The sequence below is a fragment of the Silene latifolia genome, chromosome 1 (genome assembly GCF_048544455.1).
Source record: "Silene latifolia isolate original U9 population chromosome 1, ASM4854445v1, whole genome shotgun sequence".
Classification (NCBI taxonomy): Eukaryota; Viridiplantae; Streptophyta; class Magnoliopsida; order Caryophyllales; family Caryophyllaceae; genus Silene; species Silene latifolia.
In genome coordinates this window covers 131157325-131171021 of record NC_133526.1, presented here as the reverse complement: position 1 = coordinate 131171021, position 13697 = coordinate 131157325, and the positions used below count along the sequence as shown (strand labels likewise).

Sequence of the window (13697 nt, the reverse complement as noted above, 5' to 3'; positions counted from 1 at the left end):
AAGTAATCGTTTCCCGCCTTGGCATTTTTGGGGTTGAACTCGTGGTAGACAAATGGATAAGGTGGGGTGATAATAGAGGAGGAGGGCACGACAACTTCTTCCCCTTGGTGTTGAATAATATATTCGGCTTCTTCGGAGAGTGGGAGAAGGTAATTCGGTCTATGAACATTCAAGCGGCAAATCTTGCTAGGCAATATGAAGGATTTAGCTTCATTTGTCAACCACCCAAATTTGTTATCAAGAGTATCATTCTTGACCCATTTGAACTTTAGAATCATGGTGGCTAGATCAATGATAGGGCCCCCCTTTACCGGTGTATAAGTGTCATTCTTGTTGAAATCCCGGTTAAAGTGCTTAGCCAAATAAGTCACTAATCCTCCATTGACAATAAAGGTCGTGCCTTCTTTGCCACAATCAACATTAAGCCATCTATCAATTAAAAGTCGTAAAGCATTGTATGGCTTGGTGAACTCTATCCCAATGTTCAAAGCCGACTCAAGAAGAACAAAATCAAGTTCGGTAAGATGATTTGTACCTTTTCTAGCTATCGAGGTATGCCCAACAACCTTATGCCATACTCTTATGCCCGAATGATGGACTAAGAGAGCACGAAAATCATGATAAGATGTGAATTTCTTTCCGTAAATGGGCTTCCATAGAGGAGCGGGGTCATACTTGGTAGGCTTCTTTGTGTATTTCGGGCTATCACTAAGGCTAAATATTTTACCAATATCGTCATAAGACAATTTTCTATCAACATTCTCGAGATGAAACTCAATTATTGGTTAGGGTCTCCACCTAGATGACTTTCAAAGAGCTCAAAAACTCTAAGGTGAGGGAGGAGCAGGTCAATTCTTGCATTTCAAACAATTTACTCAATCCCATAGACTCGAAAAAGGTCTTTGTTTGCTCAAGAACACCCAATTTCGATAATGTATCTTGACAAATAAACTTGTTAGGCATGATGGTTTTCTTAGCAAAGAGAATAAATTTCTTCCTATGGGAGTCGGAAGTGAAAATTACCTTCGGATAATTGGCTAATTGTTCAATGACCGGAGTAGTAGAAGTAGTAGCTTCCATAGGAGGATTTTGTTCTTGTATCTCCAACCTTGCATTATGGACTACCAATGCCTTTGATGCTTGTTTGTCTTGAAGAGCTTGTTGCCTCTTAGAAAGGGTCTTCTTTTGGGGTGCCTTGTTTCCATCTTTTGTTCTTGCCATACTCCTTTGCTTAGTAACACCAATGAAAGCTTGAAATCTTCAATTTCTAGTAATGCCCAAATCGATTTAGGATAGATGAATGTTGCCTTGTATCCCAAAAATCGACTCAAAACTTGAAGATTTTGGTGTTTTAATCACTTGTTGTTGCTAAAGGAGTGATTAATTTTTGTTTTGAGGAAGTTTGGATTTGATTTGGTTGATTTTGGTTGAGAAATTTGATTTTTGTTGATGGAGAGGATAAGGGTTTTGGGGTTTCGGGTAGTGTTTGTGTTTGAAATAATGAAAATTAATTGGGAATGAGGGGTTTAAAGACCCATTAGATTTTGAAAAGCAGAGGGAGATGAGCAGATTCAGCCTCGGGACGCTCGGATTCTTCAGTTTCTGGGTTCAGGAAAAACGCCTGGGGACGAGCGTCTCGAAGGTAAGACGAGCGGATTCTTGAGCTAGGACGAGCGTCCTATGCTGGAGACACTCGGATTCCTTTCCAGGGAGAAATCCCAAAAATTGGCAGTGTAAAGACGAGCGTCTTTTCCTCTGCAACGACCGTCCTGGCTGAGGCGAGCGAATTCCTTGCTGGGACGCTCGGATTCTCAGTCAGACCCAAAAATTAATTCTGCAGCTTCACAAGACGAGCGTCGTATGTACTGAACTCTCGGGTTCATTTCAAGGCGAGCGGATTTGCCTCGGGGCTGCTCGGATTCTTCCTCTTCCACACGGATTCAGGTCCATCCGTGGGTGCTTCGTAACCCGTGTCATTTCATTCTTCAATTCTTGTGTTCTTCATTGTAGGGGCACTATAAAGGCATGGATAGCCTAGGCAATTGCTATCCCCACACTAAGGCAAAACACTACACATCAATAAACTCATAAGTCCCTCTCTCATTTCTCTCAAAATGATGAAAATCTTGATCAAGGCATAGAAATGCAAATCCAAAAATGAAAAAAATGCAATACGATAATTAAAATGCAAGTTAGGGAGTTAGAATATTTACAAATGGTGGTTTAGGGAGGACTCCACCAAACTCTCATCCAATAATGAAATGTCAAGGGGGCATGTTCAAGGTGCTGTTGAAGTTACTCAACACCTTGAAGAAGTAGTCGAAAGCTTGTTCATTGTCATGATAAAGATCTTCAATAGACCTTTTCACTTGTTGTTCTCCATGATGGACTTGGGCCATAGCATTACCGATATAGGGATTGAATATCCCTTCAACTCATCATCCGAAAGACCGCATACTTCGTCCACTTGATCACTAAAAATGTCTTGAGTTGATGAAGACAACTCTCCTTCTTTCTTTTCTTGGCCAATGAGGCCTTCTTCTTCACTTGTCATGGGTGAGCTTTTCAAGCTCTCATTGTTGCAATTTCCTTGCTCTTTTGATGGAGCATCATCCACTTTCTTCTTCCATTGAAATGTCAACTTCTTCCTATCATCTTTCCGGCTATAGTGATCAACCATAAAACATAGCTCATGCAATCGATCACCGCTCCCGCGGTGTGCAAGAAAGGTCTTCCTAAAATAATAGGAATGTTGGAGTCTTCTTCCATGTCAACAATAACAAAATCCACCGGGATGAAGAATTTGCCAATTCCTACCGGCACATCTGTAACATTCCGTGTCTGTTATGTTTAACTGATGTGTCAAAATTGTGTGTTAACGGTGTAGGAAATGCGTGACGTCCGTATGTACGATATACAATACCCCTTCTGAGGTTTGAGTACGGGAGCGAACTTCGGGACGAAGTTCATTTTAAGGGGGGAAGACTGTAATACCCCGTATTTTATATAATCAATTAAACGGATATTATTATATATTAATTATTATACATTTATATTACTAATTATGTCGGGTTAATAGTTGAGTCGATAATTACATTAAGCTATCGTAAGTTAATTGAGACGGGTTTATATGAAATTCGAAATGTGAGCTAACCCATTTAAGTGGGCCCAATAACATGTTCAGCCCAATTAACCCTAAACCCTAACCCTAATTATAACCTAAACACTACCCAAACCCTTCCCTCAACCCACCTCCCTCACGCCTCCCTCCTTTCATCAGCTCCAACTTTAATCTTCACGCTTAGAGAGAGAGAGAGAGAGAGTGTGGCCGTGGGTGTTGGTGGCACAGCAGGGATGAGCTAGGGGCTTTTGTCGACAACCGTGGGTGGCCCTGGTGGCGGTAGTGGCGGCAGAAAAAGGTAAGAGCAACCCATCTCCTCTGTTTTCGCATTGATGTCGGGTTTTTGGGTGTTGTTTCGTGTCTTAGGGAGGGGATGCTGGTAGTTGTTGGCAGGGTAAGGGAGTAGTGTGGTAAGGGTCGAGTGTGGTGGTGGTTGTTGAGGTGGTTTTAGGCGGTGGTGGTAGCTGTGAAAGGCGGCAGCGACAGGGGTAGCAACGGGGTTTAAGCAGGGGTTTTCAGACGGGTTTAGAATGGCTAGGTTTGGGGTGGCGCCACCGTGGACTAGGGGGAGGTCGAGACGGCGGTGCCACTGTGTCTGGGTTCGTGGGCTGACGGCGAGTAGGGCTGTGGTGGTTTGGCAGGGGTAAGGTAATGGTTGCGGTGGTGGTAAGGAGAGAACAGGGAGTGGTTGGTGAGGCTCGGCGGTGAACCAGGCCAAATGACGGCCCTGGTTCGACTCGCAGGCGGCAGTCGACCAGCTTGGGGTCGGTAGTTGGTGGTGGGGTCGAAGTGGGGAGCATGGCTGGTGGTTGTCACGGTGGTAAGGTGGCGCGTGGGAGTCGGGAAACGGGTTGGAAGTCGTGGGTTGGAGCGTGTTGTTTAGTAGATTTTGATTCGTTTTCCTTATTATTTAAGTTATCGTATTTAGTTAATTAATTTAACTCCCGGGTTATTTAAAATGTTTAGAGACGGTTTTGAGTCGGGATTGTTATAGTTGTTCAAATGCTTGATTCGTTTCATCGTATAATTCGTTTAATCCTCTAATTATCGTTTTGGTTTAAGTTCCGAGTTATTTAAAATAAAATAATAATTAATATCAATTAATTAATTAAAGACGGGTTTCGAGTCGGGTTTGTTAAAAGAGAAAAGTTACTATATCGGGAAAGTTTCCATTTTAAGAAATTCTATTTTTAGTAACTTCTATTTTGGGAACGGGAATAGTTAAGTGATTGTTTATCATTTAATTATCTTTCAGAGGGCGAGTTGTTGTGGAATATTACAGGACACCCGACCATTTGACTGCAGTACTGAGGTAGGGAAATACACTTGACTTATTATCGTTGTTGTTGAATTGTGTTGACTTGATTCATGGTTGTTGATTTACGTTATGATTCATATACGAAAAGGTGATTGACTGAATTGATCGTATTGAGTATGATATCACAACAACGGGTAACCGGCATGATTTTATGATTTATCAGTTCAATGATATATATATATTGTGTTGCATTAATTTCTTTTGAGCATTCATATGCATTGGAGATGGAGGATGTTGTGGTGATGTGGTGTGGTGATGATGATGTTGTGATAAGGCCCAGGCGGGTTCTCGCAGACTTGCCCTGGTGTCCTCGGCCATGGTGGCAGATCGGCTACGGTCGATATATATAGTCTACCGGGGATCGGTATGGCTGGGCGTTTCGGGTTATGAGTTATGAGACTGGTTATGAGATATGAGTTGAGATGGAGATGGAGGTGACGGAGGAGCATGCATATCATATTTTTTTTTGTTGTTTCATTGTTTTCCCTACTCAACCTCGTGGTTGACCCTGTGTATTCGTGAACACCTGTGATGACCCAATTATTGGCGAGCAGACTTGACAGGTTTAAGAGATAGAACGGGGGCTTGGTGGGCGTGAGACACTGGATCAGAAGACTTAGTAGCTAGATCATCATCTAGAAGACTTTCACTTTTATTTATGTTAGTTCTTTGTAATTTGACGTAAAAGAGGTTTTGTAGTAATTAAGTTAAAGTAATTATATAATTTTGCCTTGGAGTTTAATTTGTTATTTACTACCTCGGGAAACCGAGATGGTAACAGTCCGGTTTATTAGGGAATGTCTTGCTAAAGGCTCCTTCATAAACCGGGGTGTTACAAAGTGGTATCAGAGCGAACGATCCTCAGGCCTAAACCAATGAATCCAGTGAACATAGGAAGAGTCTAAATAAAATGAACCCCGGGATAGAACTGTTAGGAGCCCACTAAGGTAAGGGATGAGTTAGGGGCCCCCTCACACCGAACCAGTGGGCCTCTCAGTTTGACCCGGAAACCCTGAGTGTATATGAGAGAAAGGGTAGAAAAGTTGCATAAGGTTGAGCATGAAATTCATATATCGTTGCCTAAGTGTTAACTGATTGATACATTGATTATTGCATAAAAGAGTTGATGCATACCTTGAGACCCATATATTCTAACCATTTTGCATGACAACACTACGGTAAGTATTTTGTATGAATGATGACGTGATCATATGATGCTATGGAGATGAGAAATAAAATTCTCGTGATTAGGTTGATAATCGATGAAGTGTTGGATTGTGGTAGTCGTGAGCGTGAAAATAATTGCGAGTCGATGATATTTACCTAGGTGGATGTTGAATGATGTGCTGATAGTACTATTATGTCTAGTGATATGCGGTTATGTGATCCCAAAGCCATGCTAGTATAGTCTTGTGATAGTAATAAGAAACACTATTGAATTGCATGTTTTTAGTCATAGCAATCGTAATTTAGATGTAAGGAGTAGATTGAGATGCGAAAGGATTCTATTGGGTTGATGTTACGAAATACACAGTGTGAGATTTAAGTTAGGATGAGTTAGTATCGATAGTATGGTTGTAAGAGTTTGGAACATAGAAAATGAACGACTTAGTGCTGAAACCCGTTTTGTTTGATTTTACTCTTTAATTGACCTTACTGTCATTCCTTTCTGTTTATTGCCTATGGATGAAAATTTATGAGAGATAGCCTCGTGAGTTAGTGTTCATTTGGCGTTGGTTTCATGCTTATAGGATATACAGATTAGGAGTAATAAATATTTTAGTGAGCTGTGGTTAGGAAGTTCCTGTGCAGTGATGTTTGACCAACGATTTTGTAAAAAAAAAAAAAAAAATCCTCATTTAAATTGTATTAATAATTTTGCACAATTCCAACTCCATCGATCAAAAGAGTCGCATATGTATCCAAATTGATAAGCCACGAAAATTCTTGATGTCTATATATTAAACGGTAGGTTTTGCAAACTGACCCAAGTTTTGGACCAATTGCTGTCACATGTTTGTTTGGACCAACTGAGTTGTAAAATTCTTTAAAAATGAAATTCTTGTGCTTTAGACCTAATTCTTTTTCCCCTGTGTTTTTAACTCTCCGTGTGTTATAAAAATAATATGAATCAAGTTTTAATCGAACGGTTATTTGTCGTGGTCTTTGGAAATTACAACGTGAATCATGACCTGTAAAATGTGCGCTCTATGTTAAGTTTTCATATAGTTGTTTGATTAATTCATGAGCCTTAGTAATGTGAATTTATAATGTTTTTATATGAAGATAGTAGCACGCATGTTCAGTACTTATGTATCTTAACAAGTGATAAAATTAAAACTTAGTTGATAACATTGTTGGCATGATAGTATGAGTAAAATTGAATAGCTTAATTTGATTCTTAATCGAGGGTGAAATATTTTATACGAGTCCAGTTGTTTGCATATTTTGTGGCATGTTGTAATATCTCTGGTGTGTTCATCATATTTGTATAGTGGTCGGGTATACATAAATATAAAACTATATTATCATATCTTGGTAAAATTGGTGGCGTTAAATATTCTAATATACTCGTATGAATATTTACAATAATTATGTTTAAATGTTTACACATGGATGGTAGTAATGATTATGTCTAAATGTTCACACATGTAGGATGTCACCTGAGTTCCAATGTCTTTTATGTGAGTCTGTGTGCCTATAGTTATACTTATAACTTTCATTTCATTAAATTATTTCAGTTGGACCTAAACCTATAACATGATAATAAACAGTGTTGTTGTTTCTTATTGGATATGTTCGATATTATATTGTCATTAAATGCTAAAGGGATTCTTGCAATTGTATGAGCATGATATAAAGGAAACTGTTTGATATAACACGACATTTGACATATCTATATTCTCGAGTCGTTACTATCAATTATATTCTAATAAAGATTGTTATGATAACTATGCTGGCAATTATAATGGGATAACCCTTTGATGATTCACATGATATGCATTGGTTCCAATGGTAGTCGTTCTGAAATGAATAAGATGAACCTGTAAATTACAATATATGAGTCGACACCTAAGCTCGTTTTGTTTGAGGGAATTGAATTAAAATTATCTGATTTTGAGTTTCGTAGTAAGCTGTAAATGGATTCTATGGACGGCTCTGTTATAAGATTTATGTTAGGAAAGTTATTCATCGTACGGTATGAAAGTAAAAGTTTTGAAAATGAAGTTAAATTTTGTCGTGTGAGTATAAATTGAATGAGATTTCGGCCGATTATGTCCGGTTGTATGGTTTCATGATATTTGCTAGTATGGGGGAATGAAACTAGAACGGAGTCACAAGTAGTGGGTTAATTTAGTCATGTTGTTCGTTCATGTACCGAATTGGTCGATTGTGGTTAGTTACGAATGTCAAAACGGGAAATGTAATGTGGTGATTTAAGTGAATTATGTGTTAACACGGTATGTTGATATTAGCATGATATGTAAGGGATATTTGTAAAATTGGTGTAGATAAATACATTTAATCTTTTATGTCATGGTGTTGGGTGCAGTTTATATATATTTAATAGCAAGAACGAAATTTTATGTATGATAGTCTTGTATGTTAACTTTCCAATATCGCTGTTTACTCGCTTGTTTGACTCGACCAATAAGTTGTAAAATTTGTCAATCAATGTGCATTCGTCATTCGTGAATAAATCCCAAACCCTTTGTTATGAGTATCAAAAATATTTCTAGGATGATAAGTACTGCGAAACTGGTTGTCTTCATTTTTTTGGTGATTCTGAGTCTTGACCTAAATCTGTACAATTATGAAAAGGGAAGTCAGACTGGACCTATTAGGTTATAAATTTTCATAAATCGATTTATTAAGTTTCGACCATAATTCTTTTCTTATGTTGATTGATCCCCTATGTTTCTAAGGTGTGAGATTACAATGATTGGTGAAGTGAATAATTACTAATGATTTTTACTGGTAACGGTAGCTTCCTCGAGAGAGCTTGTATATTGATTGTCTTTGGTAAGGATTAGTTAACTTGAGCGTGAGTTGTGAATCTTTTATCCTCTTTCAGTTGTTAGCAGTAGTTTGAGAACTTTTGTTATAATAATGAAGGTTACGAGGACGTAACCATGTTTTTAGTTGGGTAGGATTGTAAAATCTTAATGTTTAATTTGCACTTGTTTGTAGATTGTAGTTTTGATCAAGTTGATGTTTCGTTGTGGGGTACCTATGCAAATGAGTTCTATATGTTTTGTTCCTACTTCTGTTAGTTGGATGATGTGTAAAAGGAGAGTGTAGTTAAACTACTGGTATTGAGTTATTTGAGTTTGGAGATCGGAATTTAGATGGAAGATGACGGTGTTCTCAGATGAATATTTAGTTGTTATACATTTGTGTTCTCAGGTAGTTATTAGTTGTAGTTAGTTGGGTTAAGTAAAGATGAGTTAAACTTCGGGACGAAGTTTATTTTTAGGAGGGCAGAATATAACATTCCGTGTCTGTTATGTTTAACTGATGTGTCAAAAGTGTGTGTTAACGGTGTAGGAAATGCGTGACGTCCGTATGTACGATATACAATACCCCTTCTGAGGTTTGAGTACGGGAGCGAACTTCGGGACGAAGTTCATTTTAAGGGGGGAAGACTGTAATACCCCGTATTTTATATAATCAATTAAACGGATATTATTATATATTAATTATTATACATTTATATTACTAATTATTTCGGGTTAATAGTTGAGTCGATAATTACATTAAGCTATCGTAAGTTAATTGAGACGGGTTTATATGGAATTCGAAATGTGAGCTAACCCATTTAAGTGGGCCCAATAACATGTTCAGCCCAATTAACCCTAAACCCTAACCCTAATTATAACCTAAACACTACCCAAACCCTTCCCTCAACACGCCTCCCTCACGCCTCCCTCCTTTCATCAGCTCCAACTTCAATCTTCACGCTTAGAGAGAGAGAGAGAGAGAGGCCGTGGGTGTTGGCGGCACAGCAGGGATGAGCTAGGGACTTTTGTCGACAACCGTGGGTGGCCCTGGTGGCGGTAGTGGCGGCAGAAAAAGGTAAGAGCAACCCATCTCCTCTGTTTTCGCATTGATGTCGGGTTTTTGGGTGTTGTTTCGTGTCTTAGGGAGGGGATGCTGGTAGTTGTTGGCAGGGTAAGGGAGTAGTGTGGTAAGGGTCGAGTGTGGTGGTGGTTGTTGAGGTGGTTTTAGGCGGTGGTGGTGGCTGTGAAAGGCGGCAGCGACAGGGGTAGCAACGGGGTTTAAGCAGGGGTTTTCAGACGGGTTTAGAATGGCTAGGTTTGGGGTGGCGCCACCGTGGACTAGGGGGAGGTCGAGACGGTGGTGCCACCGTGTCCTGGGTTCGTGGGGACGACGCGAGTAGGGCTGTGGTGGTTTGGCAGGGGTAAGGTAATGGTTGCGGTGGTGGTAAGGAGAGAACAGGGAGTGGTTGGTGAGGCTCGGCGTTGAACCAGGCCAAATGACGGCCCTGGTTCGACTCGCCAGCGGCAGTCGACCAGCTTGGGGTCGGTGGTTGGTGGTGGGGGCGAAGTGGGGAGCATGGCTGGTGGTTGTCACGGTGGTAAGGTGGCGCGTGGGAGTCGGGAAACGGGTTGGAAGTCGTGGGTTGGAGCGTGTTGTTTAGTAGATTTTGATTCGTTTTCCTTATTATTTAACTTATCGTATTTAGTTAATTAATTTAACTCCCGAGTTATTTAAAATGTTTAGAGACGGTTTTGAGTCGGGATTGTTAGAGTTGTTCAAATGCTTGATTCGTTTCATCGTATAATTCGTTTAATCCTCTAATTATCGTTTTGGTTTAAGTTCCGAGTTATTTAAAATAAAATAATAATTAATATTAATTAATTAATTAAAGACGGGTTTCGAGTCGGGTTTGTTAAAAGAGAAAAGTTACTATATCGGGAAAGTTTCCATTTTAAGAAATTCTATTTTTAGTAACGTCTATTTTGGGAACGGGAATAGTTAAGTGATTGTTTATCATTTAATTATCTTTCAGAGGGCGAGTTGTTGTGGAATATTACCGGACACCCGACCATTTGACTCAAAGATCGAGGTAGGGAAATACACTTGACTTATTATCGTTGTTGTTGAATTGTGTTGACTTGATTCATGGTTGTTGATTTACGTTATGATTCATATACGGGAAGGTGATTGACTGAATTGATCGTATTGAGTATGATATCACAACATCGGGTAACCGGCGTGATTTTATGATTTATCAGTTCAATGATATATATATATATATATATATATATATATATATATATATATATATATATATATATATATATATATATATATATATATATATATATATATATATATATATATATATATATATATTGTGTTGCATTAATTTCTTTTGAGCATTCATATGCATTGGAGATGGAGGATGTTGTGGTGATGTGGTGTGGTGATGATGATGTTGTGATAAGGCCCGGGCGGGTTGCAGACTTGCCATGGTGTCCTCGGTGCGAGCGGTGAGATGCGGATCGGCTACGGTCGATATATATAGTCTACCGGGGATCGGTATGGCTGGGCGTTCCGGGTTCTGAGTTATGAGACTGGTTATGAGATATGAGTTGAGATGGAGATGGAGGTGACGGAGGAGCATGCATATCATTTTTTTTTTGTTTCATTGTTTTCCCTACTCAACCTTGTGGTTGACCCTGTGTATTCGTGAACACCTGTGATGACCCAATTATTGGCGAGCAGACTTGACAGGTTTAAGAGATAGAACGGGGGCTTGGTGGGCGTGAGACACTGGATCAGAAGACTTAGTAGCTAGATCATCATCTAGAAGACTTTCACTTTTATTTATGTTAGTTCTTTGTAATTTGACGTAAAAGAGGTTTTGTAGTAATTATGTTAAAGTAATTATATAATTTTGCCTTGGAGTTTAATTTGTTATTCACTACCTCGGGAAACCGAGATGGTAACAGACCGGTTTATTAGGGAATGTCTTGCTAAAGGCTCCTTCATAAACCGGGGTGTTACAACATCTTCCCATACCCCTAAAGGTGTCTTTGTTGATCTATCCGCCATTTGAAGCGTGATGTTGGTGCATTTGAGTTCTCCCATTCCTAGCCTCTTGCTTACCGAATATGGCATGACACTAACACTTGCCCCAAGGTCACATAAAGCTTTGTTGATTGTAGTGTCACCAATAGTGCATGGAATGGAGAAACTTTCCGGATCCTTGAGTTTTCGAGGTGAACCTCCTTGAAGAATGACACTACATAGTTTATTGAAAGCAATAGTCTCAAGCTTCCGGATTGATTTCTTCTTCGTAAGAATATCTTTCATATACTTTGCATAGGCCGGAACATGATTGATCAATTCCGTGAATGGAATCGAGACTTCTAAATTCATCACAATCTCCATGAATTTTCCAAGTTGGTCATCAAACTTAGGCTTAGCTTGACGACTCGAGAATGGAAGTCTAATCACAATAGGCTCCTTTTCTTTGGCCTTCTCTTCATCCTTCTTTGAAACTTCTTAAATGGTGGGTTCTTCTTTTTTAGAGTTTTCAACAACTCTTTCCTTGTCACTAGCATTCACAACATCTTCATCAACGGGCTTCTTCGGCCCTTCATACCTTGTACCACTCCTCAAATGGATGGCACTCACCGATTCTTGTCTTGGGGAATTACCTTGAGGTGGTAATTGCCCTTTTTTGTCTTTGTGAACTTGAAGATGCTAATTGAGACATTTGGGTCTCCAACATCTTTGTGTGAGCTAGTATGTTGTTAATGGTGATGTCTTTTGCTTGGCTATCCTTTTACATTTGAGGGAAAAATTCTTGTTGTTTCTTTTGCATTTGGAGGACCGCTTTTTAACATCAAAACCTTGGTCATTTGATTGAGTGTATGGAGTTTGATTTTGGTAACCTTGGTTTTGGTTGTAAAAGGGTCTTTGATTTTGGTTTCTCATTGGAGATGGGGTGTATGTTGGTTGAGGGTTTTGAACATTTTGGCTTTTGTATGAGAGATTTGGATGGAATTTGGTGTTTTCATTATAATAGTTGGAATAAGGAGTGCCACTCTTGTATGCTTGAAAAGCATTCACTTGCTCATTTGTTCCCCTACATTCACTTTGGTCATGTCCCAAAGTTCCACAATTCTCACATATTCCACTTGGAATTGATGAAGATGCCACCATGACATTAACATGTTGCTTTGGTTATTTGGAGGCTTCTTCAAGTTTAGCCATAGTCTTCTCAAACTTAAAATTAATGATATGAGCACTAAGTTGAGCACCCAATTGAGTAATAGAGTCCACTTCATGCTTTCCTCCTCTAGTAGCCTTCCGAGGTCTACTATATTGTGAGTTATGGACCGCCATTTCCTCAATCTTGTTCCATGTTTGATTATCGTCAACTTTGGTGAACATACCATTTGATCCCATGTTGAGAATGTTTCGGGAGTCTTCATAAAGACCATTCCAAAATTGTTGTACTAAGAACCACTCGATAAGTCCATGATGAGGACATGAGCGACAAGTTCCTTTAAATCGCTCCCAAGCTTCATACAAATATTCTTCGTCCCTTTGTTTGAATCCCGTGATTTGGGCTCTTAGCATGTTAGTCTTTTCCGGAGGGTAGAACTTTTTGAGAAAGCAAGTACCAATTTCTTCCAAGAGTCAATACCAAGAGTAGCCTTATCAAGGCTCTTTAACCATTGTTTCGCGGAATCAAAGAAAAAGGAAATAAGACCCATCGAATTTGGTCTTGAGTCACTCCGGTTTGTGAAATTGCATCACAATAGTCACAAAAAGTCTCCATGTGAGAATGAGGGTGTTCACTAGGCATCCCCCTAAATTGGCTTCTTTCGACTAATTGGATAAATGCGGATTTTGCAATGAAATTACCGGTCAAGTGTTGTGGTGTGGGAGTATCATTTGGTAGGTTCTCCTCGGTTGGTACGGAATGTGATGAAAATTTAGGCATTGTGGGTTGATTGTGTGGTGGGTTTTGTGTTGGGTTCTCCTCCCCTTCTCTTGCAAAAGGGTTGATGAACTCAATATTATTTGGTTGAATATCCACAATCTTACCAATACCTCTCAAAGTATTTCTAGCAAGTCTTCTATTTGTTGTCAAAGTTTTTTCAATTTCGTGATCAATGGGTAACAAGTTACCTTGTGATCTTCTAGACATGCAAAATATCAAACAACTCGAAAATAATTAGAACAAACCTTGAGGAGTTTTACTTCCCCAAGGCA

At 39.4% G+C, this 13697-nt stretch overlaps 1 non-coding gene across 1 annotated transcript; it reads left to right on the top strand.

The window, feature by feature from the left end:
- The first annotated feature begins 12951 nt into the window (after positions 1–12951).
- Positions 12952–13058, top strand: LOC141619263 (small nucleolar RNA R71). The gene has a single exon (XR_012531646.1). It is a non-coding gene; the product is annotated as a small nucleolar RNA R71 (small nucleolar RNA).
- The last annotated feature ends 639 nt before the right edge of the window (positions 13059–13697 follow it).